This window comes from Equus caballus, chromosome 3 (genome assembly GCF_041296265.1).
Source record: "Equus caballus isolate H_3958 breed thoroughbred chromosome 3, TB-T2T, whole genome shotgun sequence".
In the NCBI taxonomy this organism is placed as follows: domain Eukaryota; kingdom Metazoa; phylum Chordata; class Mammalia; order Perissodactyla; family Equidae; genus Equus; species Equus caballus.
The window spans coordinates 110906174-110922162 of NC_091686.1; positions in this window are offsets into that span (position 1 = coordinate 110906174).

A 15989-nucleotide genomic window follows, 5' to 3' on the forward strand; every position below is an offset into this window, starting at 1 on the left:
ACCTCTAAAATGACAGCTAATAAGTATACTATGGAGATATCTTAAAAGTCCCTGGCCTTATTCTTCACTCAGGATATATGTTTATTTTCTCATAGTGTTTTGGGGGAATACAGACTGTTATGGACTGAATTGCATCCCCTCAAAGTTTGTATGCTGAAATCTTAACCCCCAATGGGACTGTATTTGAAATAGGGCATCTAAGCTTTCATTAAGGTTAACTGAGGTCTTAAGGGTAGGACCCTAATGGAGATCTTTCTCACTCCTTCGTGCATGCATAGAAGAAAGGCCATGTGAGGACTCAGCGAGAAGGTGGCCATCTGCAATCTAAGAAAAGAGCTGTCACTAGACACCAACCATGCCAGCACCTTGACATTGGTGTCTGAGAATATTGATATTCTGGCCTCCAGTACTGTGACAAAATAAATTTCTGTTGTTTAAGCCATCCAGTCTGTGGTATTTTGTCATGGCAGCCTGAGCAGATTGATACGCAGCCTTACCCAAAGGACTGGATAAAATGGTGGAAATTCAGACATCCTCAAAGACAAGATAAATAGACCACACAAATATGTGGATTTTATAAACTACTTAAATTAATCTACATAAAGTCTAACTCCAGTTTTCTATCATCATAGTTAAATGTCTTGCTTAATTATGCACGTTAGAAAATTAATATATTACAGAGCTCACTGAGTGTTTATTACTCAAATATTGACTCACGACCAATAAGAGAAAATTTTCCAAAGGCTGCTTAGACTAGGATTCTGAATTTATTCATCAATTTTTGGTGGCTGAGTGCATTAAGAAGATGAGAAGAAATCTACAGAGACGGTAACTGTAACATGAGATGTTGAAGTATATCATTCTTTGGCTGCTGTTGCTATTAATCAATTAACGCTACCAAAGAAATCAACTGAGACGCTCTTCTTAATCATGATGCTTGATATATAAGAATATTTTCTATTTTCAAATTCTAAGTTTTCATTGTGGAATATTTGTTACTTCCTACCAAAATGTCCCTTCTTCCCTCCATAGTTACCTACCACTGAAGCCTATAGGCAACCTTTCTCCATAGGGGATGCATAGCGTAAAAGAGGAGTGTCGACACCGGGGTAATCAAATTGAGTCTTTCTAATATAATGAAAAAATGTGAAAAAATTTTAAAAACAAACGACTCTAAAATAAAATTAGATAGCTGACTGAAAAATTTTAATGCTTGAAAGAGGTACTTGAGATTATTTTAAAATAATTGAGGCTGCTTAGAAATTCTCCCCGTGAATTGGAGTAGTGAGGGCAGTGACTATGTATTGCCGAATATGTCATCATTATGCATGGATATTCTCTAGTATTCATTTTGTCACCTGCCCTAAAGAAATTTACCTCTCACCTAACTATTCTTGCCATTTTCCTAGACAGAAAACTCAAAAATCATTGTTTAAGCAATCCTTCCAAACATATATTTATTTATCCAGAGCAATTTTCAAACAATTTCATGGCTCGTGGACATCTGACCTCAAAATTTTGGCAAATTGATAGGCCTTGTCCAATCTTTTTGCTCCTACATATTTTGTTATCTAGTCATCCCCATATTTTCAGGGTTGAATTTGTTTTGCGTGTAAATTTATATTACTTGTGTTCCCAGGGTTATTCTCTCAAAATAAAAATTCACCTAAAGCTGATTGTTAAAAAGAACAGAGATTTCAACTACCTAGGGCATATAGGAGAATCTTTGAGACCTGTGTAATCAAGTAATTGAAAATAAATCATGGTCTTTTTTTTTCCCAAGGGCTTAACTCTAGCTACTACTTTCAATGATTTAATTTTCTTTCCGTTATGTTCTTTCCCACAAGACTGCCTGCAAAACACAGGCTTGCCAATGGCACATGAACACCACAGCTGCCTGTTTTCTGAGGGTTTGCAAAATAACATTAAGTAGCTATTTCTTTTCCTTCTCTTTTATAGCTGAGAACGTAGTGTAGCGCTGCCTTGATTATAATCATCCTTCCTCCTCAATCTACACATTTAAGTGATTTTGACAAGTAATCTCCTTCTGAATGTCAACTATCTTAGCCACTGAATATGGACAAGTAGATCACCCTTAGAGAATATATGCAATGACATGTGTGTGATACAGATTGCTAATTATTTCCTAGTATCCGTTCTTCCTTTTAATAATTAAGCCTCTGGGTTTCAGCTGAGCACATGGCCTCCTGGTTAAAGACTATATATACCATATCCTCTTGCAGCTGGTTAAGATCCCTTAACTAAGTTCTGGCCAGAGGAGTATAATGGGAGTGATGTGTCAAACTCCTGGATGGTGTCCTTAAAAAGAAGTTTCTTGTTCTCTTTGTCCTCTTTCCTCCTTCACATGGTCCAGGATGTGTACACTGGGGATGGTGAACCAACTTGGTCAAGCAGACAAGGAATCACTCCAAGGAATGACAGAGAAAAAAAGAGAAAAAGAATGTGAGTACCTAAAAAATCTCATGGAGTTGAGATCCTGACCTACTTATTTTAGTGAGATTTTACATGAGAAAGAAAAGAACCTTTTATCTTGTTAAAACCATCAAGCCAAATCCTAAATAATCCAATGTTGAAGGAGGCAGGAAAGATACCAAAGGCAGTCATGATATTTCCCAAACACAGACATTCCTTGCATATTACCGTCACACTATAATCCAGGGCAAGAATCTAAACTGCAAAGTCACCATGGTTCTACACATTTATTGTTTGTAAGTCAGGAGTAACTGTACCATTTTAGAGAGAAGGACCCTAGGACTCAAAAGAGGTTGAGTAACTTTTCCACTGTCACTGTGAAGAAATCATTAAATTAGATATACACAAGTGTGTGTGCACACAGACATACTCCTCCAACAGAAGATGTTTTAAGTATATATTGTTGGGATGATATTTAGAGAGATGAGAGAGGTATATTAAGTAGTGCATGTTTAAAAGAATGGCCTCCCATTCAAGGAAATTAATATAAAAATATTCAGTAAGTGTATTACCTGTTGTGATGCTTAATTTTATGTGTCAACTTGGCTGGCCAGAGGGTGCCCAAATTTAACATCATTCTGGGGTGTGTCTGTGACAGTGTTTCCAGATGAGATTAGCATTTGAATCCCAGATTGCCTTCCCCAATATAGTGGACATCATCCAACCCCTTGAGGGTGTGAATAGAACAAAAGGTGGAGGAAGAAGGAATTGGCCCCTTTTTCCCTGCCTCACTGATTGGGCTTGGTCATCTCATCTCATCTTCTCTGGCCCTTAGAGTGGAATTTATACCATGGACTCCTCTGGTTCTCAGGTATTTGAATTTGAACTGAATTACACCACCAGCTTTCCCAGGTCTACAGCTTGCAGACAGCAAATCATGGGACTCAGCCTCCATAAATGTGTGAGCCAATTCCTCATAATAAATCATTTATATATATCTATATGATATAGATATGGGTATAGTTATAGATACAGATATATAGATATAGATATAGATCCTATAGTTCTCTTCTCTGGAGAACCCTGATTAATACATCTGTAAGCATACAAATTTTGTGAAAGTACTTGTCAAATATAAAAGCTATTTAATCATGCATTTAAATGTCTGCAATGTCTCTGCTTTAATCTGGTTCCTCTTTAGTTATCAGTTCCAACACTACTTTCTCTCTGAATTCTTCCTTGATTCTCTTAGGTCCTTAAACATCTGCGATGCCATCAGATAATGGATTGTAATGCTTATCACATCCAATTATGTAGCTTGGCGTTTCTCAGTCTCCCCAAAGTCAAAAACAGCTTGATTTCCCTAACCCTTAGCTCAGGGCCTAATTGGCTTATAGTTGGTTTCCAATAAAAATTTTAAATAAATAGCCAATGACAATAATATTTTCAGTCTTTACAGTGTGCCAACCACAGTGCTAATTATCTCATGTGGTAAGGACTACTATGAGCCCTAATGCACAGAGGAAAAGCTGAGGCTTAAGTAATTCGCCCAAGACTATTCTGTAGGAATTCGAGAAAATTAGATCGAAGAGTTGTATGAGGTCAGCACATGAACACTCAACCACGACTTTATGACTGGAAACATGAAACAGCTAGAATTGCTGAGCGCTCCTATCAGCCTCTCATTGTGCTAGGCACAGAAAGTAATAACATAGTTATAAAAATCATTGCCTCTGACCCTCGAAAACAGATATTCTATTTAAAGGGTGGCAAAGAACACACACATGAGTACTCAGTTGTGGAAAGGAACAGAAAATGACTAAAACCAAATAAATATCCCCCAAACGGTTTCGCTACCAATTTCATCTAAATTAAATGAAAGCAAATGATGAAGTTCAATGTTCTGCCATACGATGGTGGTGTAAAAACTCTTCTCTCCATCAGCATATTTATTTCTAGTTTCACTAGAATGATGAATTACCTATTCATAAAAATAGTCTAGTAAAGAAAAAGTAATAGACTATAAGCTGGAATTAGCATAGCTTTCCAAAGAAGCAAATCACGCCAGAAAACATGACTCTTTGTCACATCCTTCGAAGATAAGTCGATTAAGGAAGCATTACAGAAGTACTAAATTATATTTGATTTATTCAGACCCAAGTTGGTGTCTCAGGAAAACTTGCTCTCATATTAGGCAAAATTGCTGTAGGTGTTGGATGAGCACTGTCAAATAGATTGCATACTAACTGAAAGGTCATAAAACAAAGAGTAATCACAAATTGCCTGGCATTTAGATGAAACTGCTCCGACTACAAGAGTTTATGAAACAGACATAACCTAAAAGTGATGACTGTGCCAGATATTTCTTTAAACCTAAACACAGAAAATTGTAACTCGCCTGTAAATGGAAGGGCTGAAATGTTAAATAAAACAATAGTCTGAAGGGCTATCCTTCACTTATCTTCATATTTGTGTGTTTTTTTTGATATATCTATACATAATACACGTGTATTATCATTTTTATGACCCATCCAACAAAATATTGTGCTCACTTTATGGAAGGCATTACAAATATGTGGGAAGAAAGGAGTTTACATTTATTTGTTGCCTAATGTGTGTCAAGCTTTGAGCTAGGAGCTATCCATAATTTCTCTTATGTAAAGAAGACAGTGTAGTTCTGTGCTTATAAGCCTGGTCTCACATGTCAGCTGTTTGCCTTGGCCATCTCACATCACTTTCTCCGTTCCTCAATTTCTACATAGGGTTGCGGTAAAGATTAAATATGTTGATAAATATAAAGTGTTTATGTTATCATTATCTGAGTCTCACAACTCTAAGAGGTAGGTAGCAAAAAGCACATGTGCCTTAGCATCCATGAGACCTAGAGTCAAATCTCGCTCCACTAGTTTCTACCTGCGGCTAGTTTGTTCAACTCTTTGCACTTCAGTTCCTTCAGAATTAAACTGAGCACCATACCCATCTTTTAAAATAGTTTTAAGGATGAAAGGTAATGAACTCGATTTGCCTATCACCTTCCTGGCAAAATAAAAATTCTCAGCAAATGGAAGCTGTTATTGTTAAGAAAATTACATTGCCCTCAGAGCTCACTGCTTCAATTTCAAATTCCAATGGTTGTTCAGAAGCTATTTATATTTTTTAATAAAAAACTCCAATTGTATGTTCATAATCTTCCATGATTAAAAGCATATACATCCATAATCCCACAGCCCAACAATTTATATCCCTAAACCCCTGAGCAAGGTTTTCTTCTATATTACCTTTTATGCTGCCCTATTTATTGGAGACATACCAGATGTTTGAAGGGTAGAGGGGTCAGTTAAACTACTGTTCAATGTCAGACACGGTAAATTACTTATCCTACACAAATGTGTTCTTAACATTTAGAAACATTTTGCATAGCTGTTGCTTGCTTAAAAACCAAAGACAAAAATATTCGAGATATAGCAGTTTTGATTTATGACTTTTATGAGACTACCTTAGAAATAATACCTATTTTCACACTTGAAAATGTTAACTTGTTTTGGTTTGAGGTTTATAATTCATTTAAAGATCATTTTATTCTATTTAAATTCCATCTATCTTTAATTTAATTAAAAGCAATTAGCATTTACTGAGGACCTACTGTGTGCTAGACCCTGGGAATTAAAAATGCAAAAATGGCATACCCCTTGTTCAGAATTTAAAATCTATTGACAAACAGAGACAGATTAGAGACTGTAATTATTATTAGAGCAGACATCATATATTTGGTTCCATCTCTAAAAGTGTTCAAAACTATTAGTAACTATTACAAAAGCAAGATTAATTCTATTTATCTTTGACTAAAAATACACAATTCTAACATAATACAAAATTGCATATAACAAGGTATTTTTATAATTATTTGTAAGTGTGTATGCAGGTTCAAACCTTCTAATTTAGTTACTTTTGTTTTGTTTGTGTGTTTGCTTGCTTGCCCTTTTCCGTTGTAGTTAATCAACTTCACCAGAGTGCTTTGTGGTTGGGTAAGAGGATGCGTTCAACCTGGGACACTATAGAATTCCTCTGTCGATGAAAAATTATCTAGGTTCTAAGAAAATTTGGGTATTTTCCTGAACCTAAGGGAAAATATGTAAAACTGGAAGGATTCACTATAAAGTAAATTGAGGAGCATTGGGGGGGAAATGTAAGTATAAAACATCTCATACAGTGAATACGTGCTTGGCTTCCAGGAGATTAACTATATTTATTGAATAAAATTTCCTACCATTTTTATTGAGCAAAGTGAAATAGTTTGATCAGTGTTTGAAAATAGATAATGAGTATAAGAAAGTGAATGAAAAAGCAGTCCCAAATGTCATCTAGCCTCCCCTTTAAAAGAAGACAAGAAGATGCTTCCCTTGGAGCCTGCCTGGTGATATAGCAGTTAAGTTTGCACTCTCAGCTTTGGCGGCCCACGGTTGGCCAGCCAGATCTCGTGTGCAGATCTATGCACCGCTCATTAACCCATACTGTGGCAGGCATCCCACATATAAAGCAGAGGAAGATGGGCACGGATGTTAACTCAGGGCCAGTCTTCCTCAGCAAAAGGAGGAGGATTGGCGGCAGATGTTAGCTCAGGGCTAACCTTCCGAAAAAAGATTGTTCCCCCTCACTTTTCTATACCACAGATTGAGTGCACGAAGTGTTGGATGAAATTAATAACTGTTACACTGATCTGAAAAATGAAGTTTGAGATGTAAAGGTCAAGATGATACTCTACCCATCTCATAGTCTCTATACATTATACAAGATAATTTTCATATACGTTAATTCTTATGATCATCTTAAAAAATATCGCAGGGATACGCAACAGTTCTTCTTATACTCATTTTAAAAAAGAGAAATCTAACTCTCAGAGAAAGAGGTTTCACAATGTTACCTAACTAGTGAGTGACAGCATAAAAAGTAAGGTTCGTGTCCTCTGGCTCCATAATGTGTTTGTCCAGTGGGAATTACATAGGCCATTTTTTTATGACTTAACTCCCTGGCCACTTAAACTCTCTCTAGCATACTATATCTGTCTTATGTTCTAGATAATTCCAACATACTTGTGTAGGTTATTCTTCCCTCTCTTCTCTCAGTTCTTTGTATCCCTCTCCTCCAGTGTTGATGCCAAATCACCTACGGCAGTCACTCATTCCCACGGCTCCACCTCAACCATGTCATTCGCATTTATGGTGATTGTTCCACATCTTGATTTTATGCATGCCCCTCTTTGACTAGTGTCTCCTTTCTGGCTTACTCACTCTAGTATTCCAACTCCACCAATCCTTCTGTAGCACTACCACCTAAAAGCCATCAATCCTACTCCCTCTCTTTTTTTGAGATGCTCAACAATTATAATCATTATCTTCTGAATATACCTGAACTCCCTTTTCTCTCTTATTTTATTGTACTGTTACATTGATCTGAAAAATGGTGAAGGATGTTAAGGATTTTTAATATATACCCCATTGGGACAGAGAGCTAAGAGAATACAATTCTATCTTCTCTGCATGTTGAAAAGTAGGCGACTCTATCCTCATTTTATATGAGAGAAAACTGATCCTCATGGAATTAAGTGACTGGTCCAATGTGGTGGTTAATTTTATACGTCAACTTGATTGGGCTAAGGGACACCCAGACAGCTGGTAAAACATTTCTGGGTCTGTGAGGGTGTTTCCAGAAGAGATTAGCATTTTCCCGGTAGACTGAGGAAAGAAGATTGCCCTCAACTATGCAGGTAGGCATCATCCAATCCACTCAGGGCCTGAATAGAACAAAAAGGCAGAGTAAGGGTTAATTTTCTCTCTTGCTTGAGCCGGTACATCCATCTTCTCCTGCCCTTGGATATTAGTATTTCTGGTTCTTGAGTCTTAGGGTTTGGACTGCAACTACACTATCGTCTTCCCTAGGCCTCCAGCTTGCAGATGGCAGACTGTGGGACTTCTTAGCCTCTACCATCACATGAGACAATCCCTCACATTAAGTCTTTTTTTATCTATCTATCTATCTACCTATCTATGTATCTGTCTATCTATCTATCCTATTGATTCTGTTTATCTGTATAACCCTAATAACATCTGATACTAAAATAAATAAAGCACACAGTCATAATTTAAATGCAGCTTCCCTGAGGAAACAAAACTTAGTGCAAAGTCCACCATTTTTGGGATCCAGGAACATTTAGATTACAATTCAAAAATAGACTCTATGAATTAGTTTAATAGATTAAAAGTACTTTAAAAAGTAACTGGCAGCTAATAAGCACTGTATATGTGGAAGTTATGCTGAAATTATTAAAGATAATGTATTTCATCTGTCCATTTATCATATAGAAAACAGACTCAACATCTTTGATTTAGAAATTAAGGTATTAGGATCTTCATATTTAAATAGGTCACCATATAGTGAGAAAGACCAATATATATATATATTGCTCTGGAGAATTCTTACCAACTTTACCTGATTCAGGGGACAAAAGGTAATTCTGGAATCAAACAAGCAAGAGTTTATTGTAGTTTGGAGAAATTTTTGGTACTAGGTTTGGAGGGAAAATATCAGATTCCAAAGAAGTATAAAAAGCAAAATCAACAGAATTTGGTGTGAATAGATTGGATGTTGAGGGAGCCCAAGAGTGAACGAGTTAAAGAAAAACTTGAAGTTTCTGGTCACACCTAATTGGACTATTGTGACATTGTTCAAAATGAGTTTTGCCTTGATTTCAGAGATTCCTCTAAGTCTTTCTAGAGAAGAAGAGATGTAGACAAGATAGTAGTTTCTATCAGTCTGGAATTCAGAAGAGAAGTGTGGGCTGGAGATAGAATTTGTCTGTCATCTGGATGCAGCCAATGATTGAAGGCATTGGTGTACAAGAGGTAACTTGTGCAGAGAACAGAGAGGGAGAAAGGAAGGGGGCCCAGGATCAAGCTGAGAAAATTTTCAACAATGAGAGGTCTTGGGTCTTGTGCCATTCCTGGTCCAAATGGGGTACACCACAAAAAGCCCAGGCCTCTTTCCTAGATTTCATGCTAAAGTCAGGGCAGTTTTAGCTAAAAGGGGGAACTGAGCTTTCTTGGCAAACTGGCTGAGATTGACCAATATGGAGTTTTCAGTATATTGTTCTTTCCAAAGATACTTCACAGGTAAAAGTAAACGCAATGGTTTCCTCTTCTATGAAGCCCTGACTGATCACTTCTCTCTTACTAGAATACTCATCCTCTGAGCATGTATCTCTATGAGAACAGTTGAGGATTTCTAATCTGCCTCTCCCAGAAGATTGTTTTGTGCCATAAGGAGAGTAACTATAGCATTTATCTCAGCATCTCCACTCTTCATCTGGCATTTACTGGATGCCCAAGAACGTTATGAAATAAATAAGTACATGAAAACTTAGTATTATTTATTTTACCATAGCTATTATCACTAGTTCCATCAGAGTACATATATTTCGGCATCCCTTAAAATCCACTTCCAAATCATCTTTCTAAATGGCATTTAAGACAAAGTATGAAGGACTTTAAACCTACATTCAACCTATGTATTTTTCTTCCATAATGCATTTCCATTAATGATAACATTTTAATGAGTACTATATGGGTTCTTCTGAGAAAGTCACTTGCTCCTGATCTCAATGATTCATTTTTTTGTGTGTACAACAGGAGACTTCATGTGACAGCTCAGGTACACTAGAAAGCCAGAACCCAGGAGTTTGGCAATGATAATAGAAAAGATGCTGTACTCTAAGCAATGTGACAACTTATCACCATCCAGGAAGAGAAGGTAATGTGAAGGCTTTCATTCTGTTTGTGGCCACTGAGGTCAGCATTAAACATTTTATGGAACTGCCCCAAAGTGACCTCCTCTAACAACTTTTCCTAAATCTGTCAGGTTCTATGTGTTCAAAATAAGAATTGTGCATTCTACATCTCTACTCAAGGTTATTGAAAATCCTCTTTTGAAAGTGCATCAATGGTTTTAAAAATACACATGCAGAGAAAACTGAAACATGTGTTTTCTAAGAAAAACAAAATTAAAGAGCTTCTTCCTTGTTGTTGTTATTGTTGTTTTTAAGTCAGAATTAGCTTTGATGTAACGGGTGCACTGAACATGTCAGGCGGAATGTTATCAAAAGAAGCAGTTTGAAGCCATCCTGGGGGAATATATATTTTGATGTCCGACTGTCCTCATCTTACATGAAAGTATTTGGTTCAGATAAGAACTTACTTTGACCCAGAAATGACAAACACACGCAATTAATGTAAAAACAACAACTCTAGGCCTTGGAATAGGGGACTTTGAACTCTTTGATTAAAGTCATTTCAAACAACCTGACCACATATTGCTTTTTTAAGAAATCCCAATTTGTAAACTGGGAATAAAATTGTTTCACTAGGTCCCCTGAGAAAATGGCAAGATTGAAAGTTGAATCTTGAGTATTCCTTTGGTCCCTGGAAGTCCACTAATATCCATTGCTTCACCAAAGATAAATGTCCTCATCTCTCGACTAAAAGTTTAAAGCAATTAAGTGAATCTGTCTTTCTCTCTTTCCTTCAACAAAGCAATTGAGGAGAAAATGAAAGTAAAAACAATTCTTGTTAGAGATGTGAGATAATTGGCAACCTAGGGCTATTTTTTCTTCTTTTTTGCATATTTCTGTTTTGCCTGAAGCTAACTCCAACTGTAGGGACCCTTGTGCATGCTAGAGAAACTCAGTCTTTTCTGATTCTAATCAAACAGAGAGATATTTCATATGTGAGATTTTAACAACCACTGAATAACATTGCCCTTTCCGTGAATGAGACCATTCCAATTCCAGACAAGTGTCCTATCTGGTTTGATATCTATGGATGAAAATGATGCGGTGCCTTAAACCCAGCCCTGTGACTCTGCCCAGGGAACTTCAAGAGGAAGCAATCTGCCCAAAGGAGAAATGCTGCCAAAAGAGAATTTTTGTCCTTCTTGTCTTTCTTTTTTCTCTTTTCTTTAAAAGCAAATTCCTATGGGCTCCTGTTCAGCCCGGAGGCATTTGTCTGACAAGTGGAGGCTCATCCTCGAAAGGGAGAAAGAAATAAACCACCCCTCTTGCCCTGGAGGATTCCAGGAAGAGATTAGGGAACTAACTGGAGGTGAAGGGAAGAAAGGGGAAACCTCCAGCCAGGTGCACAGTCTTTTGATCACCTTCACCCGGTGATCAAAGAGAGCCAACAGAAGCATGAGAGCCAGCAGAAGCATAGGAGCCAATGAGTAAGGGGATCTGAAGGAAGAAATGAAAGAGTTGGGTTTTGGGGACAGGAGAGGAGAGAGGTGCCCTGTTAGGGCATTTCTTTTTAAAGAAAAAGATTGCACATCCAGGAAAAAGGGCTAATGTACAGGATAGGGAATCCCACTTAATGTTTGTCTATTCTATGTTTTGATTTGCATTTATTTTATGTCTCGGTACAATTGGAGGATCAGCCCATCTGCATCTTGACAGTTCTGACATTGTAATTCATTGCGAACCATGCCAGCTTTCTCACCGGATGTGGAAACTCCAAGACATTCTCGTTTGACGAATCTCCTGATATACTATAAAATGGAAAAGTAACAAAATAGAGTTATGAAAATGGAGCTCTATTTTCAAAGCTCACATATGAAAATTGAAGGAATGTAATGATCACCTCTTTCAATATTATCTAAGTGGACACAGATTGGGAGAGTATGTGCAAATTCATTTGCAAATAATACCCAAGCAAAAAAAAGGAGAAGTGGGCAAATTAGATTTCCTGTCTTTCTGCTCCAGAGCTAACCTCCCTCCATCCCTCACTACCATATTGGGCCCCACACAGAGATGCCCTGAATCTGGGTACCAGAGAAGTCTCAACCATCTGAGTCAAAGAGAGGCCTCTGTCAGGGTAGATAGGGTAGAGATCATCCCAGGCGCCCTGGAGGATAAGCTGGTGGGTGGTGACCTTCTGATCCTGCTCGATGTCAAGAAGAATATGCCTCTGAGAGCTGCTCATCACCCTACAATTGAGAAAGTCACTTTGCAGTAACCTTGTCATCTTACAATGCAGGGGTCCTTACTTGATGGGACTGGTGATATTGGGGGAATTTGCAAACCATTTCCAAATGTTGCCCTTCAGTCTGCAGAGTTGACTTAATTACTAGAAGTCCCACTCTCAAATACAAATGTACACTGTATCATGCGTATATAATGGTGATATGAAAAACAGAGATGCCTGACCTTCTTTGATCTGTGTCCCAGGCACAGATGCTCACTAGCAGAGGCTGCTTAGAGCAGCAGTGAAAAATACTACTCCTGGAGGCCAACTGCCTGGGTACCCGCCTGGGTACCAAATCCCACTCCATCACTGACTATTTGTACTCTATCACTTTAGGTCTCATTTTCTCATCTAGAAAAGAGATAATTATAGCACTTACTGATTAGGGTTGTCAGGAGGACTAAATGACTTAGTTCATGTGAAGGTATCTAGGAGAACGCCAGATGCATAATGAGCATTTACTGAGAGTTAGCTGTTAATACAACAAAGTCACTCCTCACCATAATTTTAGGCAGTATCTATTATTATTCCATTTTACAAATGTAACTAGACTTTGGTGAGTTAAGGAAGTTGCCTATGTCATGTAACGTGTAAAAAGGCAGGTAAAGGTTAAACTCAAGTTTGTCAGATTCGAATGTCTGCTACACTGGTTATCTTTCACATTCTCACATATTGACACCCTCAAAGAAATTGGAATGGATGCAAAAACTGAAGCAAAATTTAAAAGAATGCAATATGCAGCATTTTTCACTTTTTGTTAAAAACGGAAGTATAGAAAGTTGAGCAATTTATTTTACTTTCTCCTCATCAGCCCCTCTTCTGTTTCCTCTGTCTCTATATTTTTCTATTCTTCTCCCTCTTTCTCTAATGATAAAATGATCTGACACAACACAAAATGCAAATTATCTGCCATTGCCTTAAATTGTTCCAGTTCATTTAGCTCGCCATGAGCATTCATTACAGCTAATTATGGTAACAGATTTTTATTATTCATAATTATTTTTTCATGTTATAATGATCATAAATTTTAAAAATTCTGGCCATCGTGAGTCACCATCCATGCTTGTCAGGAGTTTTTTTTTTTCTTTTTTTCCTTACAGAACATTTAGATGCTCATTATCATCAATATATTTGTAGGTTGTTATTATTCATACCCACTAAAGACCTTTTGGGGTATTCAGAGTGACTTCTGAAACACGGTAATTCTCAGGCCTAATGACAAACTGATGCTCTGCTTAATTTTAGAAAATCAAATTAACTATCTCTGATTAAATGTGCTGCAGATTTTACTGTGTTAACTGTGTCAGGTTCATGACTCCAGGCAGAGAGACATTCTTCCTTCACTCATCACTATGCAGAAAATATTTTTTTTAGAGATCATCTTCCAAAACTGGTAAACTAGGCAAATGCAAGCATTCCCTGGGAATATAGAAATGATGAGCAAAAAAATCCTCTCTCTGTTAATTAGCGAAGTGTATTTACACTATCAGTGATTAGAATCAGGCTGTGGTGGGTGCAAATCTCAGGCCACATACAGCAAATCTTGTTTTGTTATTTTCTTTAGATTAATTTAGTTTTACTTAATTGCCCTTTTCCTTGTCTAGCTCTTCTCGACACACTCTTGGAGTGCCAAGGGCACTTGAAGGGCGCATTCTACCTCTTGAGGTTGTGCCAAGAGCAGGGATTTATTCAATGCTCAGGGTCAGCAAGTCATCTTTCTAACTGTCACACTCCCTCACTCTCCACAGCTCGGATGGCCACTGCCTCTCTTTGCATGATTCCATCAATGTGGTTCCTCTGCCACATCTGGTGCAGAAATCTTTGACTGAGTTGGAACTCCTGGGCGTAGGATCCATTCCCCGGTGCCCCTCTTGGCCAGTCCTTCTCAGGTGCTGCCACATCCTCAGGTGCTGTTTTAAGGGATACTAATCCACCTCTTCAGCTAAACCTACAGCATTCACTTTTCCCTGTTCCAGCATGCAGGAATGAACCAAGAGACAATCTCTTCTCTATCTATATTCTCATCTTATACGATCTTCTCCAGGTGCAGGGTATTAAGTAGCATCTAAATGCTCATGATTTCTAAATGCAAATCAAGCTCTGAGCTACTCCCTGACCTTCAGACTCTATACGTTCTCGGAATCGTTTCTTATGTGTCTAATAAATATTCCAAACTTCCTCTGCCTAAACAAATATACTGATTAGCTTCCCAAAACCTACTCCTTTAGCATTTACTCATTTCAGGAGATGGTGCCCCCATCTTCTCACTCACTAACTTAGACCTGAGAGTCATTCTTGATTTCTCTTTCTTTCGCACTGCTCAGTAATCTCTCAGCAAATCCTACACTATCTCCAGAATATGGCCTGCATCTGACTGCTTCTCAGCATCATCACTTCTAAAATCCTAGTGTAAGCCCCGCCACCGAACACCTGGACTATGCAACTAGTCACCCGACTTCAACTCCTACCCTTCATACTCTATCATCTCTGCAGGGCAGACAGATCTTCCTAAAGCATAAATCAGATCATGTCATACTTTAGCATCAAATCCTCCAGTTACTTTTCACTACACTTAAAATTCCAACCTTCCTATCCTACAAGACTCTATGTGACCCGGCCCCTGACTTCCTCATGTCCTACTGCATCTCCTCTCTCCTTCCCTTTCATGCATGAAGCTCCAGCCATGCTAGCCTGCTTCCTGTTCTTAAGTAGAGTTTATTTATTTGGCTGTTACTATTTATTGGTCCCGGTGTTGTAATAAAACACTCTACAGGTATTTTTTCATTTAATCCATACAACAGCTTTTTAAGTTAGGTATTATTATTATTGCTATTTTACAGATAAAAAATAAAAAAGAAGCTTAGAAAATATATGCTATTATGTGACAGAGCACAGTGAGAGAAATATGAGAAGGAAAAGAATTATAACACAGGTTGGTACATAGGCGTCCTGGCACTATTTCATCTGTCAGGCACTCTCAACTAGATGTATTTTCCACACTACAAAGCATTCTGTCACAAAATCTAAGTCCTCCTACCCACACTGGCTTCATCAGAGTTATTCTTCTTAGCCCTGGGCATCTTTTTCATCCAGTCAATTAGAAATTACCAGGCCAAAGAAAATTGAAAAAAAAAATTAAGGCAAAGAGAGAGAGAGAGAGAGAACAGACAGATATTCTTTGGAACTGAATAGATTCTACCAAAAACTAGAAACAACTGAAGTGTCCATCAACAGAAGAGTAGATATATAGATTATGGTTCTTTATCAGCAGTTTTCAACTGAGGGCAATTTTATACCACAGAGGACATTTGACAATATCTGGAGATGTTTTTGGTTGTCAAATTGGGGGCCCAGGGAGATCTAGTGAGTAGAGTCCAAGGATGCTGCTAAACATTCTACAATGCACAGGATAAGACCCACCCCCACCCCAGCCCTCCTGCCCCCCCAACAAAACATCTGGTGAAGTATCTAGCCTGGTTTAGAAATTAGAGG